Below are 16415 nucleotides of genomic sequence, written 5' to 3' on the forward strand. Positions count from 1 at the left end.
TGAGACTCTCAGATCACTTTGTGTCTGCCAACAAAGCAGCAGCAGCTGAAGATGACCAACTTCCTCATGTGTCACAGGGTGATCAGACGTTGCAACAAAAGACATGCAGGTGGTAGAGAGAAGAGAAGAAGCTTACAGCACCTGGTATTCCCAAGCAGTCTCCCATCCAAGCACTAAGCAGGCTCAACCCTGCTTGGCTTCCGAGATCATACGAGGTCGGGCATGTTCAGGGTGGTGTGGCCGTAAGCAACAATGTCTCTGACAAATGTGCATTATATAGGTACTGGAAGCATACGGTTCCTCTATGCAACCAGATAATTGCCGAGAAAGGCTGATGTGTAGCGGGCATATAATCTTCTCTGATGTGATCATTCTCTTCAGCTGAAACTGAGACTCTCAGATCACTTCGTGTCTGCCAACAAAGCAGCAGAAGCTGAAGATGACCAACTTCCTCATGTGTCACAGGGTGATCAGACGTTGCAACAAAAGACATGCAGGTGGTAGAGAGAAGAGAAGAAGCTTACATCACCTGGTATTCCGAAGTGGTCTCCCATCCAAGTACTAACCAGGCCCAACCCTGCTTTTCTTCCAAGATCAGACGAGGTCAGGCATATTCAGGGTGGTGCGGCCGTAAGCAACAATAGCTGTGACAAATGTGCATTATATAGGTACTGGAATCATACACTTCTTCTATGTAACCAGATAATTGCAGAGAAAGGCTGACTTGTAGTGGGCACAACTTCTTCCCTGATGTGATTATTCTCTTCAGCTGAAACTGAGACTCTCAGATCACTTCGTGTCTGCCAACAAAGCAGCAGAAGCTGAAGATGACCAACTTCCTCATGTGTAACAGGGTGATCAGACGTTGCAACAAAAGACATGCAGGTGGTATAGAGAAGAGAAAAAGCTTACAGCACCTGGTATTCCCAAGCGGTCTCCCATTCAAGTCCTAACCAGGCCCAACCCTGCTTGGCTTCCGAGATCAGACGAGGTCGGGCTTATTCAGGGTGGTGTGGCCGTAAGCAACAATAGCTGTGACAAATGTGCATTATATAGGTACTGGGATCATACACTTCCTCTGTGTAACCAGATAATTGCCGAAAAAGGCTGACTTGTAGTGGGTTCATCTTCCTCCTTGATGTGATTATTCTCTTCAGCTGAAAATGAGACTCTCAGATCACCTCGTGTCTATCAACAAAGCAGCAGCAGCTGAAGATGACCAACTTCTTCACGTGTCACAGGGTGATCAGACGTTGCAACAAAAGACATGCAGGTGGTAGAGAGAAGAGAAGAAGCTTACAGCACCTGGTATTCCCAAGCAGTCTCCCATCCAAGCACTAAGCAGGCTCAACCCTGCTTGGCTTCCGAGATCATACGAGGTCGGGCATGTTCAGGGTGGTGTGGCCGTAAGCAACAATGTCTCCGACAAATGTGCATTATATAGCTACTGGAAGCATACGGTTCCTCTATGCAACCAGATAATTGCCGAGAAAGGCTGATGTGTAGCGGGCATATAATCTTCTCTGATGTGATCATTCTCTTCAGCTGAAACTGAGACTCTCAGATCACTTCGTGTCTGCCAACAAAGCAGCAGAAGCTGAAGATGACCAACTTCCTCATGTGTCACAGGGTGATCAGACGTTGCAACAAAAGACATGCAGGTGGTAGAGAGAAGAGAAGAAGCTTACATCAACTGGTATTCCGAAGTGGTCTCCCATCCAAGTACTAACCAGGCCCAACCCTGCTTTTCTTCCAAGATCAGACGAGGTCAGGCATATTCAGGGTGGTGCGGCCGTAAGCAACAATAGCTGTGACAAATGTGCATTATATAGGTACTGGAATCATACACTTCTTCTATGTAACCAGATAATTGCAGAGAAAGGCTGACTTGTAGTGGGCACAACTTCTTCCCTGATGTGATTATTCTCTTCAGCTGAAACTGAGACTCTCAGATCACTTCGTGTCTGCCAACAAAGCAGCAGAAGCTGAAGATGACCAACTTCCTCATGTGTAACAGGGTGATCAGACGTTGCAACAAAAGACATGCAGGTGGTATAGAGAAGAGAAAAAGCTTACAGCACCTGGTATTCCCAAGCGGTCTCCCATTCAAGTCCTAACCAGGCCCAACCCTGCTTGGCTTCCGAGATCAGACGAGGTCGGGCTTATTCAGGGTGGTGTGGCCGTAAGCAACAATATCGGTGACAAGTGTGCATTATATAGGTACTGGGATCATACACTTCCTCTGTGTAACCAGATAATTGCCGAAAAAGGCTGACTTGTAGTGGGTTCATCTTCCTCCTTGATGTGATTATTCTCTTCAGCTGAAAATGAGACTCTCAGATCACCTCGTGTCTATCAACAAAGCAGCAGCAGCTGAAGATGACCAACTTCTTCACGTGTCACAGGGTGATCAGACGTTGCAACAAAAGACTTGCAGGTGGTAGAGAGAAGAGAAAAAGCTTACAGCACCTGGTGTTCCCAAGCTGTCTCCCATCCAAGTACTAACCAGTTACAACCCTGTTTGGCGTCCGAGATCAGACGAGGTCGGGCTTATTCAGGGTGGTGTGGCCGTAAGCAACAATGTCTCTGACAAATGTGCATTATATAGGTACTGGAATCATACGGTTCCTCTATGCAACCAGATAATTGCCGAGAAAGGCTGATGTGTAGCGGGCAAATCATCTTCTCTGATGTGATCATTCTCTGCAACTGAAACTGAGACTCTCAGATCACTTTGTGTCAGCCAACAAAGCAGCAGCAGCTGAAGATGACCAACTTCCTCATGTGTCACAGGGTGATCAGACGTTGCAACAAAAGACATGCAGGTGGTAGAGAGAAGAGAAAAAGCTTACAGCACCTGGTATTCCCAGAATGTCTACCACCCAAGTACTAACCAGGCCCAAACCTGCTTGGCTTCTGAGATCAGATGAGGTTGGGCATATTCAGGGTGGTGTGGCCGTAAGCAACCATAACTGTGACAAATGTGCATTATATAGGTACTGGAATCATACAGTTCCTCTGTGTAACCAGATAATTGCCGAAAAAGGCTGACTTGTAGTGGGTTCATCTTCATCCTTGATGTGATTATTCTCTTCAGCTGAAACTGAGACTCTCAGATCACCTCGTGTCTATCAACAAAGCAGCAGCAGCTGAAGATGACCAACTTCTTCACGTGTCACAGGGTGATCAGACGTTGCAACAAAAGACATGCAGGTGGTAGAGAGAAGAGAAAAAGCTTACAGCACCTGGTATTCCCAAGATGTCTCCCATCCAAGTACTAACCAGGTACAACCTTCTTGGTGTCCGAGATCAGGCGAGGTCGGGCTTATTCAGGGTGGTGTGGCCGTAAGCAACAATGTCTCTGACAAATGTGCATTATATAGGTACTGGAATCATACGGTTCCTCTATGCAACCAGATAATTGCCGAGAAAGGCTGATGTGTAGCGGGCAAATCATCTTCTCTGATGTGATCATTCTCTGCAACTGAAACTGAGACTCTCAGATCACTTTGTGTCAGCCAACAAAGCAGCAGCAGCTGAATATGACCAACTTCCTCATGTGTCACAGGGTGATCAGACGTTGCAACAAAAGACATGCAGGTTGTAGAGAGAAGAGAAAACGCTTACAGCACCTGGTATTCCCAAGCAGTCTCCCATCCAAGTACTAAGGAGGCTCAACCCTGCTTGGCTTCCGAGATCAGACGAGGTCGGGCATGTTCAGGGTGGTGTGGCCGTAAGCAACAATGTGTCTGACAAATGTGCATTATATAACTACAGGAATCATACGGTTCCTCTATGTAACCAGATAATTGCTGAGAAAGGCTGATGTGTAGTCGGCACATCTTCTTCCCTGACGTGATTATTCTCTTCAGTTGAAACTGAGACTCTCAGATCACTTCGTGTCTTCCAACAAAGCAGCAGCAGCTGAAGATGGCCAACTTCCTCGTGTGTCACAGGGTGATCAGACGTTGCAACAAAAGACATGCAGGTTGTAGAGAGAAGAGAAAACGCTTACAGCACCTGGTATTCCCAAGCAGTCTCCCATTAAAGTACTAACCAGGCCCAACCCTCCTTGGCTACCGAGATCAGACGAGGTCGGGCATGTTCAGGGTGGTGTGGCCGTAAGCAACAATGTCTGTGACAAATGTGCATTATATAGGTACTGGAATCATACGGTTCCTCTATGTAACCAGATAATTGCCGAGAAAGGCTGACTTGTAGTGGGCACATCTTCTTCCCTCATGTGATCATTCTCTGCAGCTGAAACTGAGACTCTCAGATCACTTCGTGTCTGCCAACAAAGCAGCAGAAGCTGAAGATGACCAACTTCCTCATGTGTCACAGGGTGATCAGACGTTGCAACAAAAGACATGCAGGTGGTTGAGAGAAGAGAAAAAGCTTACAGCACCTGGTGTTCCCAAGCTGTCTCCCATCCAAGTACTAACCAGGTACAACCCTGTTTGGCGTCCGAGATCAGACGAGGTCGGGCTTATTCAGGGTGGTGTGGCCGTAAGCAACAATGTCTCTGACAAATGTGCATTATATAGGTACTGGAATCATACGGTTCCTCTATGCAACCAGATAATTGCCGAGAAAGGCTGATGTGTAGCGGGCAAATCATCTTCTCTGATGTGATCATTCTCTGCAACTGAAACTGAGACTCTCAGATCACTTTGTGTCAGCCAACAAAGCAGCAGCAGCTGAAGATGACCAACTTCCTCATGTGTCACAGGGTGATCAGACGTTGCAACAAAAGACATGCAGGTGGTAGAGAGAAGAGAAAAAGCTTACAGCACCTGGTATTCCCAGAATGTCTACCATCCAAGTACTAACCAGAACCAAACCTCCTTGGCTTCTGAGATCAGATGAGGTTGGGCATATTCAGGGTGGTGTGGCCGTAAGCAACCATAACTGTGACAAATGTGCATTATATAGGTACTGGAATCATACGGTTCCTCTATGCAACCAGATAATTGCCGAGAAAGGCTGATGTGTAGCGGGCAAATCATCTTCTCTGATGTGATCATTCTCTGCAACTGAAACTGAGACTCTCAGATCACTTTGTGTCAGCCAACAAAGCAGCAGCAGCTGAAGATGACCAACTTCCTCATGTGTCACAGGGTGATCAGACGTTGCAACAAAAGACATGCAGGTGGTCGAGAGAAGAGAAAAAGCTTACAGCACCTGGTATTCCCAAGAGGTCTTCCATCCAAGTACTAAGGAGGCTCAACCCTGCTTGGCTTCCGAGATCAGACGAGGTCGGGCATGTTCAGGGTGGTGTGGCCGTAAGCAACAATGTGTCTGACAAATGTGCATTATATAACTACAGGAATCATACGGTTCCTCTATGTAACCAGATAATTGCTGAGAAAGGCTGATGTGTAGTCGGCACATCTTCTTCCCTGACGTCATTATTCTCTTCAGTTGAAACTGAGACTCTCAGATCACTTCGTGTCTTCCAACAAAGCAGCAGCAGCTGAAGATGGCCAACTTCCTCGTGTGTCACAGGGTGATCAGACGTTGCAACAAAAGACATGCAGGTTGTAGAGAGAAGAGAAAACGCTTACAGCACCTGGTATTCCCAAGCAGTCTCCCATTAAAGTACTAACCAGGCCCAACCCTCCTTGGCTACCGAGATCAGACGAGGTCGGGCATGTTCAGGGTGGTGTGGCCGTAAGCAACAATGTCTGTGACAAATGTGCATTATATAGGTACTGGAATCATACGGTTCCTCTATGTAACCAGATAATTGCCGAGAAAGGCTGACTTGTAGTGGGCAAATCTTCTTCCCTCATGTGATTATTCTCTGCAGCTGAAACTGAGACTCTCAGATCACTTCGTGTCTACCAACAAAGCAGCAGCAGCTGAAGATGACCAACTTCCTCATGTGTCACAGGGTGATCAGACGTTGCAACAAAAGACATGCAGGTGGTAGAGAGAAGAGAAAAAGCTTACAGCACCTGGTGTTCCCAAGAGGTCTCCCATCCAAGTACTAACCAGGTACAACCCTGTTTGGCGTCCGAGATCAGACGAGGTCGGGCATGTTCAGGGTGGTGTGGCCGTAAGCAACAATGTCTCTGACAAATGTGCATTATATAGGTACTGGAATCATACGGTTCCTCTATGTAACCAGATAATTGCCGAGAAAAGCTGATAAGTAGTGGGCACATCTTCTTCCCTGACGTGATTATTCTCTCGAGCTGAAACTGAGACTCTCAGATCACTTTGTGTCTGCCAACAAAGCAGCAGCAGCTGAAGATGACCAACTTCCTCATGTGTCACAGGGTGATCAGACGTTGCAACAAAAGACATGCAGGTGGTAGAGAGAAGAGAAAAAGCTTACAGCACCTGGTGTTCCCAAGCTGTCTCCCATCCAAGTACTAACCAGGTACAACCCTGTTTGGCGTCCGAGATCAGACGAGGTCGGGCTTATTCAGGGTGGTGTGGCCGTAAGCAACAATGTCTCTGACAAATGTGCATTATATAGGTACTGGAATCATACGGTTCCTCTATGCAACCAGATAATTGCTGAGAAAGGCTGATGTGTAGCGCGCAAATCATCTTCTCTGATGTGATCATTCTCTGCAACTGAAACTGAGACTCTCAGATCACTTTGTGTCTGCCAACAAAGCAGCAGCAGTAACTGAAGATGACCAACTTCCTCATGTGTCACAGGGTGATCAGACGTTGCAACAAAAGACATGCAGGTGGTAGAGAGAAGAGAAGAAGCTTACAGCACCTTGTATTCCCAAGCGGTCTCCCATCCAAGTACTAACCAGCCCCAACCCTGCTTGGCTTCCGAGATCAGACGAGGTCGGGTATATTCAGGGTGGTGTGGCCGTAAGCGACAATTTCTGTGACAAATGTGCATTATATAGGTAATGGAGTCATACGGTTCCTCTATGTAACCAGATAATTGCCGAGAAAGGCTGATGTGTAGTGGGCACATCTTGTTCCCTGACGTGATAATTCTCTCCAGCTGAAAATGAGACTCTCAGATCACTTTGTGTCTGCCAACAAAGCAGCAGAAGCTGAAGATGACCAACTTCCTCATGTGTCACAGGGTGATCAGACGTTGCAACAAAAGACATGCAGGTGGTAGAGAGAAGAGAAAAAGCTTACAGCACCTGGTATTCCAAAGCAGTCTCCCATCTAAGTACTAACCAGGCCCAACCGTGCTTGGCTTCCGTGATCGGACAAGGTCGGATATGTTGAGGGTGGTGTGGCCGTAAGCAACAAAGTCTGTGACAAATGTGCATTATATTGGTACTGGAATCATACAGTTCCTCTATGTAACCAGATAATTGCCGAGAAAGGCTGATGTGTAGTGGGCATATCTTCTTCCCTGATGTGATTATTCTCTCCAGCTGAAACTGAGACTCTCAGATCACTTCGTGTCTGCCAACAAAGCAGCAGCAGCTGAAGATGACCAATTTCTTCACGTGTCACAGGGTGATCAGACGTTGCAACAAAAGACATGCAGGTGGTAGAGAGAAGAGAAAAAGCTTACAGCACCTGGTATTCCCAAGCTGTCTCCCATCCAAGTACTAAGCAGGCTCAACCCTGCTTGGCTTCCGAGATCAGACAAGGTCGGGCATGTTCAGGGTAGTGTGGCCGTAAGAAACAATGTGTCTGACAAATGTGCATTATATAAGTACAGGAATCATACGGTTCCTCTATGTAACCAGATAATTGCTGAGAAAGGCTGATGTGTAGTGGGCACATCTTCTTCCCTGACGTGATTATTCTCTTCAGCTGAAACTGAGACTCTCAGATCACTTCGTGTCTTCCAACAAAGCAGCAGCAGCTGAAGATGGCCAACTTTCTCATGTGTCACAGGGTGATCAGACGTTGCAACAAAAGACATGCAGGTTGTAGAGAGAAGAGAAAATGCTTACAGCACCTGGTATTCCCAAGCAGTCTCCCATTAAAGTACTAACCAGGCCCAACCCTCCTTGGCTTCCGAGATCAGACGAGGTCGGGCTTATTCAGGGTGGTATGGCCGTAAGGAACAATTTCTGTGACAAATGTGCATTATATAGGTACTGGAATCATACAATTCCTCTATGTAACCAGATAATTGCAGAGAAAGGCTGACTTGTTATGGGCACATCTTCTTCCCTGATGTGATTATTCTCTGCAGCTGAAACTGAGACTCTCAGATCACTTCGTGTCTACCAACAAAGCAGCAGCAGCTGAAGATGACCAACTTCCTCATGTGTCACAGGGTGATCAGACGTTGCAACAAAAGACATGCAGGTGGTAGAGAGAAGAGAAAAAGCTTACAGCACCTGGTGTTCCCAAGAGGTCTCCCATCCAAGTACTAACCAGGTACAACCCTGTTTGGCGTCCGAGATCAGACGAGGTCGGGCATGTTCAGGGTGGTGTGGCCGTAAGCAACAATGTCTCTGACAAATGTGCATTATATAGGTACTGGAATCATACGGTTCCTCTATGTAACCAGATAATTGCCGAGAAAAGCTGATAAGTAGTGGGCACATCTTCTTCCCTGACGTGATTATTCTCTCGAGCTGAAACTGAGACTCTCAGATCACTTTGTGTCTGCCAACAAAGCAGCAGCAGCTGAAGATGACCAACTTCCTCATGTGTCACAGGGTGATCAGACGTTGCAACAAAAGACATGCAGGTGGTAGAGAGAAGAGAAAAAGCTTACAGCACCTGGTGTTCCCAAGCTGTCTCCCATCCAAGTACTAACCAGGTACAACCCTGTTTGGCGTCCGAGATCAGACGAGGTCGGGCTTATTCAGGGTGGTGTGGCCGTAAGCAACAATGTCTCTGACAAATGTGCATTATATAGGTACTGGAATCATACGGTTCCTCTATGCAACCAGATAATTGCTGAGAAAGGCTGATGTGTAGCGCGCAAATCATCTTCTCTGATGTGATCATTCTCTGCAACTGAAACTGAGACTCTCAGATCACTTTGTGTCTGCCAACAAAGCAGCAGCAGTAACTGAAGATGACCAACTTCCTCATGTGTCACAGGGTGATCAGACGTTGCAACAAAAGACATGCAGGTGGTAGAGAGAAGAGAAGAAGCTTACAGCACCTTGTATTCCCAAGCGGTCTCCCATCCAAGTACTAACCAGCCCCAACCCTGCTTGGCTTCCGAGATCAGACGAGGTCGGGCATATTCAGGGTGGTGTGGCCGTAAGCGACAATTTCTGTGACAAATGTGCATTATATAGGTAATGGAGTCATACGGTTCCTCTATGTAACCAGATAATTGCCGAGAAAGGCTGATGTGTAGTGGGCACATCTTGTTCCCTGACGTGATAATTCTCTCCAGCTGAAAATGAGACTCTCAGATCACTTTGTGTCTGCCAACAAAGCAGCAGAAGCTGAAGATGACCAACTTCCTCATGTGTCACAGGGTGATCAGACGTTGCAACAAAAGACATGCAGGTGGTAGAGAGAAGAGAAAAAGCTTACAGCACCTGGTATTCCAAAGCAGTCTCCCATCTAAGTACTAACCAGGCCCAACCGTGCTTGGCTTCCGTGATCGGACAAGGTCGGATATGTTGAGGGTGGTGTGGCCGTAAGCAACAAAGTCTGTGACAAATGTGCATTATATTGGTACTGGAATCATACAGTTCCTCTATGTAACCAGATAATTGCCGAGAAAGGCTGATGTGTAGTGGGCATATCTTCTTCCCTGATGTGATTATTCTCTCCAGCTGAAACTGAGACTCTCAGATCACTTCGTGTCTGCCAACAAAGCAGCAGCAGCTGAAGATGACCAACTTCTTCACGTGTCACAGGGTGATCAGACGTTGCAACAAAAGACATGCAGGTGGTAGAGAGAAGAGAAAAAGCTTACAGCACCTGGTATTCCCAAGCTGTCTCCCATCCAAGTACTAAACAGGCTCAACCCTGCTTGGCTTCCGAGATCAGACAAGGTCAGGCATGTTCAGGGTGGTGTTGCCTTAAGCGACAATGTCTGTGACAAATGTGCATTATATAGGTACTGGAATCATACGGTTCCTCTATGTAACCAGATAATTGCCGAGAAAGGCTTATGTGTAGTGGGCACATCTTCTTCCCTGACGTGATTATTCTCTGCAGCTGAAACTGAGACTCTCAGATCACTTCGTGTCTGCAAACAAAGCAGCAGAAGCTGAAGATGACCAACTTCCTCATGTGTCACAGGGTGATCAGACGTTGCAACAAAAGACATTCAGGTGGTCCAGAGAAGAGATAAAGCTTACAGCACCTGGTATTCCCAAGCAGTCTCCCACCCAAGTACTAACCAGGCCAACCGTGCTTGGCTTCCGAGATCAGACGAGGTCAGGCATATTGAGGGTGGTGTGGCCGTAAGCAACAATGTCTGTGACAAATGTGCATTATATAGGTACTGGAATCATACAGTTCCTCTATGTAACCAGATAATTGCCGAGAAAGGCTGATGTGTAGGGGGCACATCTTCTTCCCTGACGTTATTATTCTCTTCAGTTGAAAATGAGACTCTCAGATCACTTCGTGTCTGCCAACAAAGCAGCAGAAGCTGAAGATGACAAACTTCCTCATGTGTCACAGGGTGATCAGATGTTGCAACAAAAGACATGCAGGTGGTAGAGAGAAGAGAAAAAGCTTACAGCACCTGGTATTCCCAAGCAGTCTCCCATTGAAGTACGAACCAGGCCCAACCCTGCTTGGCTTCCAGGATAAGACAAGGTGGGGCTTATTCAGGGTGGTGTGGCCATAAGCAACAATGTTTGTTACAAATGTGAATTATATAGGTACTGGAATCATACACTTCCTCTATGAAACCAGATAATTGCCGAGAAAGGCTGATGTGTAGTGGGCATATCATCTTCTCTGATGTGATCATTCTCTTCAGCTGAAACTGAGACTCTCAGATCACTTCGTGTCTGCCAACAAAGCAGCAGCAGCTGAAGATGACCAACTTCCTCATGTGTCACAGGGTGATCAGACGTTGCAACAAAACACATGCAGGTGGTAGAGAGAAGAGAAAACGCTTACAGCACCTGGTATTCCCAAGCGGTCTCCCACCCAAGTACTAACCAGGCCCAACAATGCTTGGCTTCCGAGATCAGACGAGGTCAGGCAAATTCAGGGTGGTGTGGCCGTAAGTAACAATGTCTGTGACAAATGTGCATTATATAAGTACAGGAATCATACGGTTCCTCTATGTAACCAGATAATTGATGAGAAAGGCTGATGTGTAGTGGGCACATCTTCTTCCCTGACGTGATTATTCTCTTCAGCTGAAACTGAGATTCTCAGTTCACTTCGTGTCTTCCAACAAAGCAGCAGCAGCTGAAGATGACCAACTTCTTCACGTGTCACAGGGTGATCAGACGTTGCAACAAAAGACATGCAGGTGGTAGAGAGAAGAGAAAAAGCTTACAGCACCTGGTATTCCCAAGCTGTCTCCCATCCAAGTACTAACCAGGTACAACCCTGCTTGGCGTCCGAGATCAGACGAGGTCGGGCTTATTCAGGGTGGTGTGGCCGTAAGCAACAATATCTCTGACAAATGTGCATTATATAGGTACTTGAATCATACGGTTCCTCTATGCAACCAGATAATTGCCGAGAAAGGCTGATGTGTAGCGGGCAAATCATCTTCTCTGATGTGATCATTCTCTGCAACTGAAACTGAGACTCTCAGATCACTTCGTGTCTGCCAACAAAGCAGCAGAAGCTGAAGATGACCACCTTCCTCATGTGTCACAGGGTGATCAGACGTTGCAACAAAAGACATGCAGGTGGTAGAGAGAAGAGAAAAAGCTTACAGCACCTGGTATTCCGAAGTGGTCTCCCATTCAAGTACTAACCAGGCCCAACCCTGCTTTTCTTCCAAGATCAGACGAGGTCGGGCATATTCAGGGTGGTGCGGCCGTAAGCAACAATAACTGTGACAAATGTGCATTATATAGGTACTGGAATCATACACTTCTTCTATGTAACCAGAGAATTGCAGAGAAAGGCTGACTTGTAGTGGGCACATCTTCTTCCCTGATGTGATTATTCTCTGCAGCTGAAACTGAGACTCTCAGATCACTTCGTGTCTGCCAACAAAGAAGCAGCAGCTGCTGAAGATGACCAACTTCCTCATGTGTCACAGGGTGATCAGACGTTGCAACAAAAGACATGCAGGTGGTAGAGAGAAGAGAAGAAGCTTACAGCACCTGGTATTCCCAAGCAGTCTCCCATCCAAGTACTAAGCAGGCTCAACCCTGTTTGGCTTCCGAGATCACACGAGGTTGGGCATATTCAGGGTGGTGTGGCCGTAAGTAACAATGTCTGTGACAAATGTGCATTATATAGGTACTGGAATCATACGGTTCCTCTATGCAACCAGATAATTGCCAAGAAAGGCTAACTTGTAGTGGGCACATCTTCTTCCCCGATGTGATTATTCTCTACAGCTGAAACTGAGACTCTCAGATCACTTCGTGTCTGCCAACAAAGCAGCAGCTGCTGAAGATGACCAACTTCCTCATGTGTCACAGGGTGATCAGACGTTGCAACAAAAGACATGCAGGTGGTAGAGAGAAGAGAAAAAGCTTACAGCACCTGGTATTCCCAAGCGGTCTCTCATCCAAGTACTAACCAGGGCCAACCCTCCTTGGCTTCTGAGAGCAGACGAGGTCAGACATATTCAGGGTGGTTGGGCCGTAAGCAACAATCTCTGTGACAAATGTGCATTATATAGGCAATGGAATCATATGGTTCCTCTATGTAACAAGATAATTGCCGAGAAAGGCTGATAAGTAGTGGAAACATCTTCCCTGACGTGATTATTCTCTCCAGCTGAAACTGAGACTCTCATATCACTTCGTGTCTGCCAACAAAGCAGCAGCAGCTGAAGATGACCAACTTCTTCATGTGTCACAGGGTGATCAGACGTTGCAACAAAAGACATGTAGGTGGTAGAGAGAAGAGAAAAAGCTTACAGCACCTGGTATTCGCAAGCGGTCTCCCATTCAAGTACTAACCAGGTCCAACCCTGCTTGGGTTCTTAGATCAGACGAGGTCGGGCATATTCAGGGTGGTGTGGCCGTAAGTAACATTATCTGTGACAAATGTGCATTATATAGGTACTGGAATCATACGGTTCCTCTATGCAACCAGATAATTGCCAAGAAAGGCTGATATGTAGTGGGCACATCTTGTTCCCTGACGTGATAATTTTCTCCAGCTGAAAATGAGACTCTCAGATCACTTCGTGTCTGCCAACAAAGCAGCAGAAAATGAAGATGACCAACTTCCTCATGTGTCACAGGGTGATCATACGTTGCAACAAAAGACATGCAGGTGGTTGAGAGAAGAGAAAAAGCTTACAGCACCTGATAATCCCAAGGGGTCTCCCATCCAAGTACTAAACAGGCCCAACCCTAATTGGCTTCCAAGATCAGACGAGGTCGGGCATATTCAGGGTGGTGTGGCCGTAAACAACCATGTCTGTGACAAATATAAATTGTATAGGTACAGGAATCATACGGTTCCTCTATATAACCAGATAATTGCCAAGAAAGGCTGACTTGTAGTGAGCACATCTTCTTCCCTGACGTGATCATTCTCTTCAGCTGAAACTGAGACTCTCAGATCACTTCATGTCTGCCAACAAAGCAGCAGCAGCTGAAGATGACCAACTTCCTCATGTGTCACAGGGCGATCAGACATTGCAGAAAAAGACATGCAGGTGGTAGAGAGAAGAGAAAAAGCTTACAGCACCTGGTATTCCCAAGCGGTCTAACATTCAAGTACTAACCAGGCCCAACCCTGCTTGGGTTCCGAGATTAGACGAGGTCGGGCATATTCAGGGTGGTGTGGCCGTAAGTAACAATGTCTGTGACAAATGTGCATTATATAGGTACTGGAATCATACGGTTCCTCTATGCAACCAGATAATTGCCGAAAAAGGCTGACTTGTAGTGGGTTCATCTTCTTCCCTGATGTGATTATTCTCTGGTACTGAAACTGAGACTCTCAGATCACTTTGTGTCTGCCAACAAAGCAGCAGCAGCTGAAGATGACCAACTTCCTCATGTGTCACAGGGCGATCAGACATTGCAACAAAAGACATGCAGGTGGTAAAGAGAAGAGAAAAAGCCTACAGCACCTGGTATTCCCAAGCGGTCTCCCATTCAAGTACTAACCAGGCCAAACCCTGCTTGGCTTCCGAGATCAGATGAGGTCGGGCTTATTCAGGGTGGTATGGCCGTAAGTAACAATCTCTCTGAAAAATGTTCATAATATAGGTACTGGAATCATACGGTTCCTCTATATAACCAGATAATTGCAGAGAAAGGCTGATGTGTAGCGGGCATATCATCTTCTCTGATGTGATCATTCTCTTCAGCTGAAACTGAGACTCTCAGATCACTTCGTGTCTGCCAACAAAGCAGCAGCAGCTGAAGATGACCAACTTCCTCATGTGTCACAGGGTGGTCAGACGTTGCAACAAAAGACATGCAGGTGGTAGAGAGAAGAGAAAAAGCTTACAGCACCTGGTATTCCCAAGCAGTCTCCCATTCAAGTACTAACAAGGCCCAACCCTGCTTGGCTTCCAAGATGAGACGAGGTCGGGCATGTTCAGGGTGGTGTGGCCGTAAGCAACAATGTCTGTGACAAATGTGCATTATATAGGTACTGGAATAATACAGTTCCTCTATGTAACCAGATAATTGTCGAGAAAGGCTAACTTGTAGTGGGCACATCTTCTTCCCTGATGTGATTATTCTCTCCAGCTGAAACTGAGACTCTCAGATCACTTCGTGTCTGCCAACAAAGCAGCAGCAGCTGAAGATGACCAACTTCCTCATGTGTCACAGGGTGGTCAGACGTTGCAACAAAAGACATGTAGGTGGTAGAGAGAAGAGAAAAAGCTTACAGCACCTGGTATTCGCAAGCGGTCTCCCATTCAAGAACTAACCAGGCCCAACCCTGCTTGGCTTCCGAGATCAGACGAGGTTGAGCTTATTCAGGGTGGTGTGGCGGTAAGCAACGCTATCTGTTACAAATGTGTATTATATAGGTACTGGAATCATACACTTCCTCTATGTAACCAGATAATTGCCGAGAAAGGCTGACTTGTAGTGGGCACATCTTCTTCCCTGATGTGATTATTCTCTGCAGCTGAAACTCTGAGATCACTTTGTGTCTGCCAACAAAGCAGCAGCAGCTGAAGATGACCAACTTCCTCACGTGTCACAGGGCGATCAGACATTGCAACAAAAGACATGTAGGTGGTAGAGAGAAGAGAAAAAGCTTACAGCACCTGGTATTCCCAAGTGGTGTCCCATTAAAGTACTAACCAGGCCCAGCCCTCCTTGGCTTCCGAGATCAGACAAGGTCAGACATATTCAGGGTGGTTTGGCCGTAAGTAACAATCTCCGTGACAAATGTGCATTATATAGGCAATGGAATCATACACTTCCTCTATGTAACCAGATAATTGCCAAGAAAGGCTGACTTGTAGTGGGCACATCTTCTTCCCTGATGTGATTATTCTCTGCAGCTGAAACTCTGAGATCACTTTGTATCTGCCAACAAAGCAGCAGCAGCTGAAGATGACCAACTTCTTCACGTGTCACAGGGTGATCAGACGTTGCAACAAAAGACATGGAGGTGGTAGAGAGAAGAGAAAAAGCTTACAGCACCTGGTATTCCCAAGCGGTGTCCCATCAAAGTACTAACCAGGCCCAGCCCTCCTTGGCTTCCGAGATCAGACAAGGTCAGACATATTCAGGGTGGTTTGGCCGTAAGTAACAATCTCCGTGACAAATGTGCATTATATAGGCAATGGAATCATACACTTCCTCTATGTAACCAGATAATTGCCGAGAAAGGCTGACTTGTAGTGGGCACATCTTCTTCCCTGATGTGATTATTCTCTGCAGCTGAAACTGAGACTCTCAGATCACTTCGTGTCTGCCAACAAAGAAGCAGCAGCAGCTGAAGATGACCAACTTCCTCATGTGTCACAGGAGGATCAGACGTATCCACAAAAGACATGAAGGTGGTAGAGAGTAGAGAAGAAGCTTACAGCACCTGGTATTCCCAAGTGGTCTCCCATCCAAGTACTAACCAGGCCCAACCCTGCTTGGCTTCCGAGATCAGATGAGGTCGGGCATTTTCCGGGTGGTGTGGCCGTAAGCAGCAATGTCTCTGACAAATGTGCATTATATAGGTACTGGAATCATACGGTTCCTCTATGCAACCAGATAATTGCCGAGAAAGTTTGATGTGTAGCGGGTAAATCATCTTCTCTGATGTGATCATTCTCTGCAACTGAAACTGAGACTCTCAGATCACTTCATGTCTGCCAACAAAGCAGCAGCAGCTGAAGATGACCAACTTCCTCATGTGTCACAGGGTGGTCAGACGTTGCAACAAAAGACATGCAGGTGGTTGAGAGAAGA

At 46.6% G+C, this 16415-nt stretch overlaps 1 non-coding gene and 38 pseudogenes across 1 annotated transcript; all 39 read right to left on the reverse strand.

Annotated features, from left to right (window-relative positions):
• Positions 1-129: 129 nt before the first annotated feature.
• LOC140286701 (5S ribosomal RNA) lies at positions 130-248 on the reverse strand (annotated as a pseudogene).
• Positions 249-517: 269 nt separating this feature from the next.
• Positions 518-636, reverse strand: LOC140286668 (5S ribosomal RNA; annotated as a pseudogene).
• Positions 637-905: 269 nt separating this feature from the next.
• LOC140286801 (5S ribosomal RNA) lies at positions 906-1024 on the reverse strand (annotated as a pseudogene).
• A 269-nt stretch (positions 1025-1293) lies between these two features.
• LOC140286703 (5S ribosomal RNA) lies at positions 1294-1412 on the reverse strand (annotated as a pseudogene).
• Positions 1413-1681: 269 nt separating this feature from the next.
• LOC140286820 (5S ribosomal RNA) lies at positions 1682-1800 on the reverse strand (annotated as a pseudogene).
• A 269-nt stretch (positions 1801-2069) lies between these two features.
• On the reverse strand, positions 2070-2188 carry LOC140286813 (5S ribosomal RNA; annotated as a pseudogene).
• A 269-nt stretch (positions 2189-2457) lies between these two features.
• Positions 2458-2576, reverse strand: LOC140286880 (5S ribosomal RNA; annotated as a pseudogene).
• A 269-nt stretch (positions 2577-2845) lies between these two features.
• On the reverse strand, positions 2846-2964 carry LOC140286814 (5S ribosomal RNA; annotated as a pseudogene).
• Positions 2965-3620: 656 nt separating this feature from the next.
• On the reverse strand, positions 3621-3739 carry LOC140286755 (5S ribosomal RNA; annotated as a pseudogene).
• A 269-nt stretch (positions 3740-4008) lies between these two features.
• Positions 4009-4127, reverse strand: LOC140286578 (5S ribosomal RNA; annotated as a pseudogene).
• A 269-nt stretch (positions 4128-4396) lies between these two features.
• On the reverse strand, positions 4397-4515 carry LOC140286783 (5S ribosomal RNA; annotated as a pseudogene).
• Positions 4516-5172: 657 nt separating this feature from the next.
• LOC140286683 (5S ribosomal RNA) lies at positions 5173-5291 on the reverse strand (annotated as a pseudogene).
• A 269-nt stretch (positions 5292-5560) lies between these two features.
• On the reverse strand, positions 5561-5679 carry LOC140286580 (5S ribosomal RNA; annotated as a pseudogene).
• A 269-nt stretch (positions 5680-5948) lies between these two features.
• On the reverse strand, positions 5949-6067 carry LOC140286535 (5S ribosomal RNA; annotated as a pseudogene).
• Positions 6068-6336: 269 nt separating this feature from the next.
• On the reverse strand, positions 6337-6455 carry LOC140286785 (5S ribosomal RNA; annotated as a pseudogene).
• A 272-nt stretch (positions 6456-6727) lies between these two features.
• LOC140286714 (5S ribosomal RNA) lies at positions 6728-6846 on the reverse strand (annotated as a pseudogene).
• A 269-nt stretch (positions 6847-7115) lies between these two features.
• LOC140286854 (5S ribosomal RNA) lies at positions 7116-7234 on the reverse strand (annotated as a pseudogene).
• Positions 7235-7503: 269 nt separating this feature from the next.
• On the reverse strand, positions 7504-7622 carry LOC140286842 (5S ribosomal RNA; annotated as a pseudogene).
• Positions 7623-7891: 269 nt separating this feature from the next.
• On the reverse strand, positions 7892-8010 carry LOC140286586 (5S ribosomal RNA; annotated as a pseudogene).
• Positions 8011-8279: 269 nt separating this feature from the next.
• On the reverse strand, positions 8280-8398 carry LOC140286536 (5S ribosomal RNA; annotated as a pseudogene).
• A 269-nt stretch (positions 8399-8667) lies between these two features.
• LOC140286786 (5S ribosomal RNA) lies at positions 8668-8786 on the reverse strand (annotated as a pseudogene).
• Positions 8787-9058: 272 nt separating this feature from the next.
• Positions 9059-9177, reverse strand: LOC140286918 (5S ribosomal RNA; annotated as a pseudogene).
• Positions 9178-9446: 269 nt separating this feature from the next.
• LOC140286855 (5S ribosomal RNA) lies at positions 9447-9565 on the reverse strand (annotated as a pseudogene).
• A 269-nt stretch (positions 9566-9834) lies between these two features.
• LOC140286887 (5S ribosomal RNA) lies at positions 9835-9953 on the reverse strand (annotated as a pseudogene).
• A 269-nt stretch (positions 9954-10222) lies between these two features.
• Positions 10223-10340, reverse strand: LOC140286804 (5S ribosomal RNA; annotated as a pseudogene).
• Positions 10341-10997: 657 nt separating this feature from the next.
• LOC140286672 (5S ribosomal RNA) lies at positions 10998-11116 on the reverse strand (annotated as a pseudogene).
• A 269-nt stretch (positions 11117-11385) lies between these two features.
• On the reverse strand, positions 11386-11504 carry LOC140286737 (5S ribosomal RNA; annotated as a pseudogene).
• Positions 11505-11773: 269 nt separating this feature from the next.
• Positions 11774-11892, reverse strand: LOC140286914 (5S ribosomal RNA; annotated as a pseudogene).
• Positions 11893-12164: 272 nt separating this feature from the next.
• Positions 12165-12283, reverse strand: LOC140286834 (5S ribosomal RNA; annotated as a pseudogene).
• Positions 12284-12552: 269 nt separating this feature from the next.
• Positions 12553-12671, reverse strand: LOC140286830 (5S ribosomal RNA; annotated as a pseudogene).
• Positions 12672-12937: 266 nt separating this feature from the next.
• Positions 12938-13056, reverse strand: LOC140286824 (5S ribosomal RNA; annotated as a pseudogene).
• Positions 13057-13325: 269 nt separating this feature from the next.
• On the reverse strand, positions 13326-13444 carry LOC140286699 (5S ribosomal RNA; annotated as a pseudogene).
• A 269-nt stretch (positions 13445-13713) lies between these two features.
• On the reverse strand, positions 13714-13832 carry LOC140286787 (5S ribosomal RNA; annotated as a pseudogene).
• A 269-nt stretch (positions 13833-14101) lies between these two features.
• On the reverse strand, positions 14102-14220 carry LOC140286690 (5S ribosomal RNA; annotated as a pseudogene).
• Positions 14221-14489: 269 nt separating this feature from the next.
• LOC140286790 (5S ribosomal RNA) lies at positions 14490-14608 on the reverse strand (annotated as a pseudogene).
• Positions 14609-14877: 269 nt separating this feature from the next.
• LOC140286815 (5S ribosomal RNA) lies at positions 14878-14996 on the reverse strand (annotated as a pseudogene).
• Positions 14997-15259: 263 nt separating this feature from the next.
• LOC140286826 (5S ribosomal RNA) lies at positions 15260-15378 on the reverse strand (annotated as a pseudogene).
• A 263-nt stretch (positions 15379-15641) lies between these two features.
• Positions 15642-15760, reverse strand: LOC140286793 (5S ribosomal RNA; annotated as a pseudogene).
• A 272-nt stretch (positions 15761-16032) lies between these two features.
• LOC140286524 (5S ribosomal RNA) lies at positions 16033-16151 on the reverse strand. Its single transcript, XR_011911315.1, has one exon. It is a non-coding gene; the product is annotated as a 5S ribosomal RNA (ribosomal RNA).
• Between the last annotated feature and the right edge of the window lie 264 nt (positions 16152-16415).

The sequence above is a fragment of the Leuresthes tenuis genome, unplaced genomic scaffold (assembly GCF_036924035.1).
Source record: "Leuresthes tenuis unplaced genomic scaffold, fLeuTen1.0.hap1 SCAF_98, whole genome shotgun sequence".
In the NCBI taxonomy this organism is placed as follows: domain Eukaryota; kingdom Metazoa; phylum Chordata; class Actinopteri; order Atheriniformes; family Atherinopsidae; genus Leuresthes; species Leuresthes tenuis.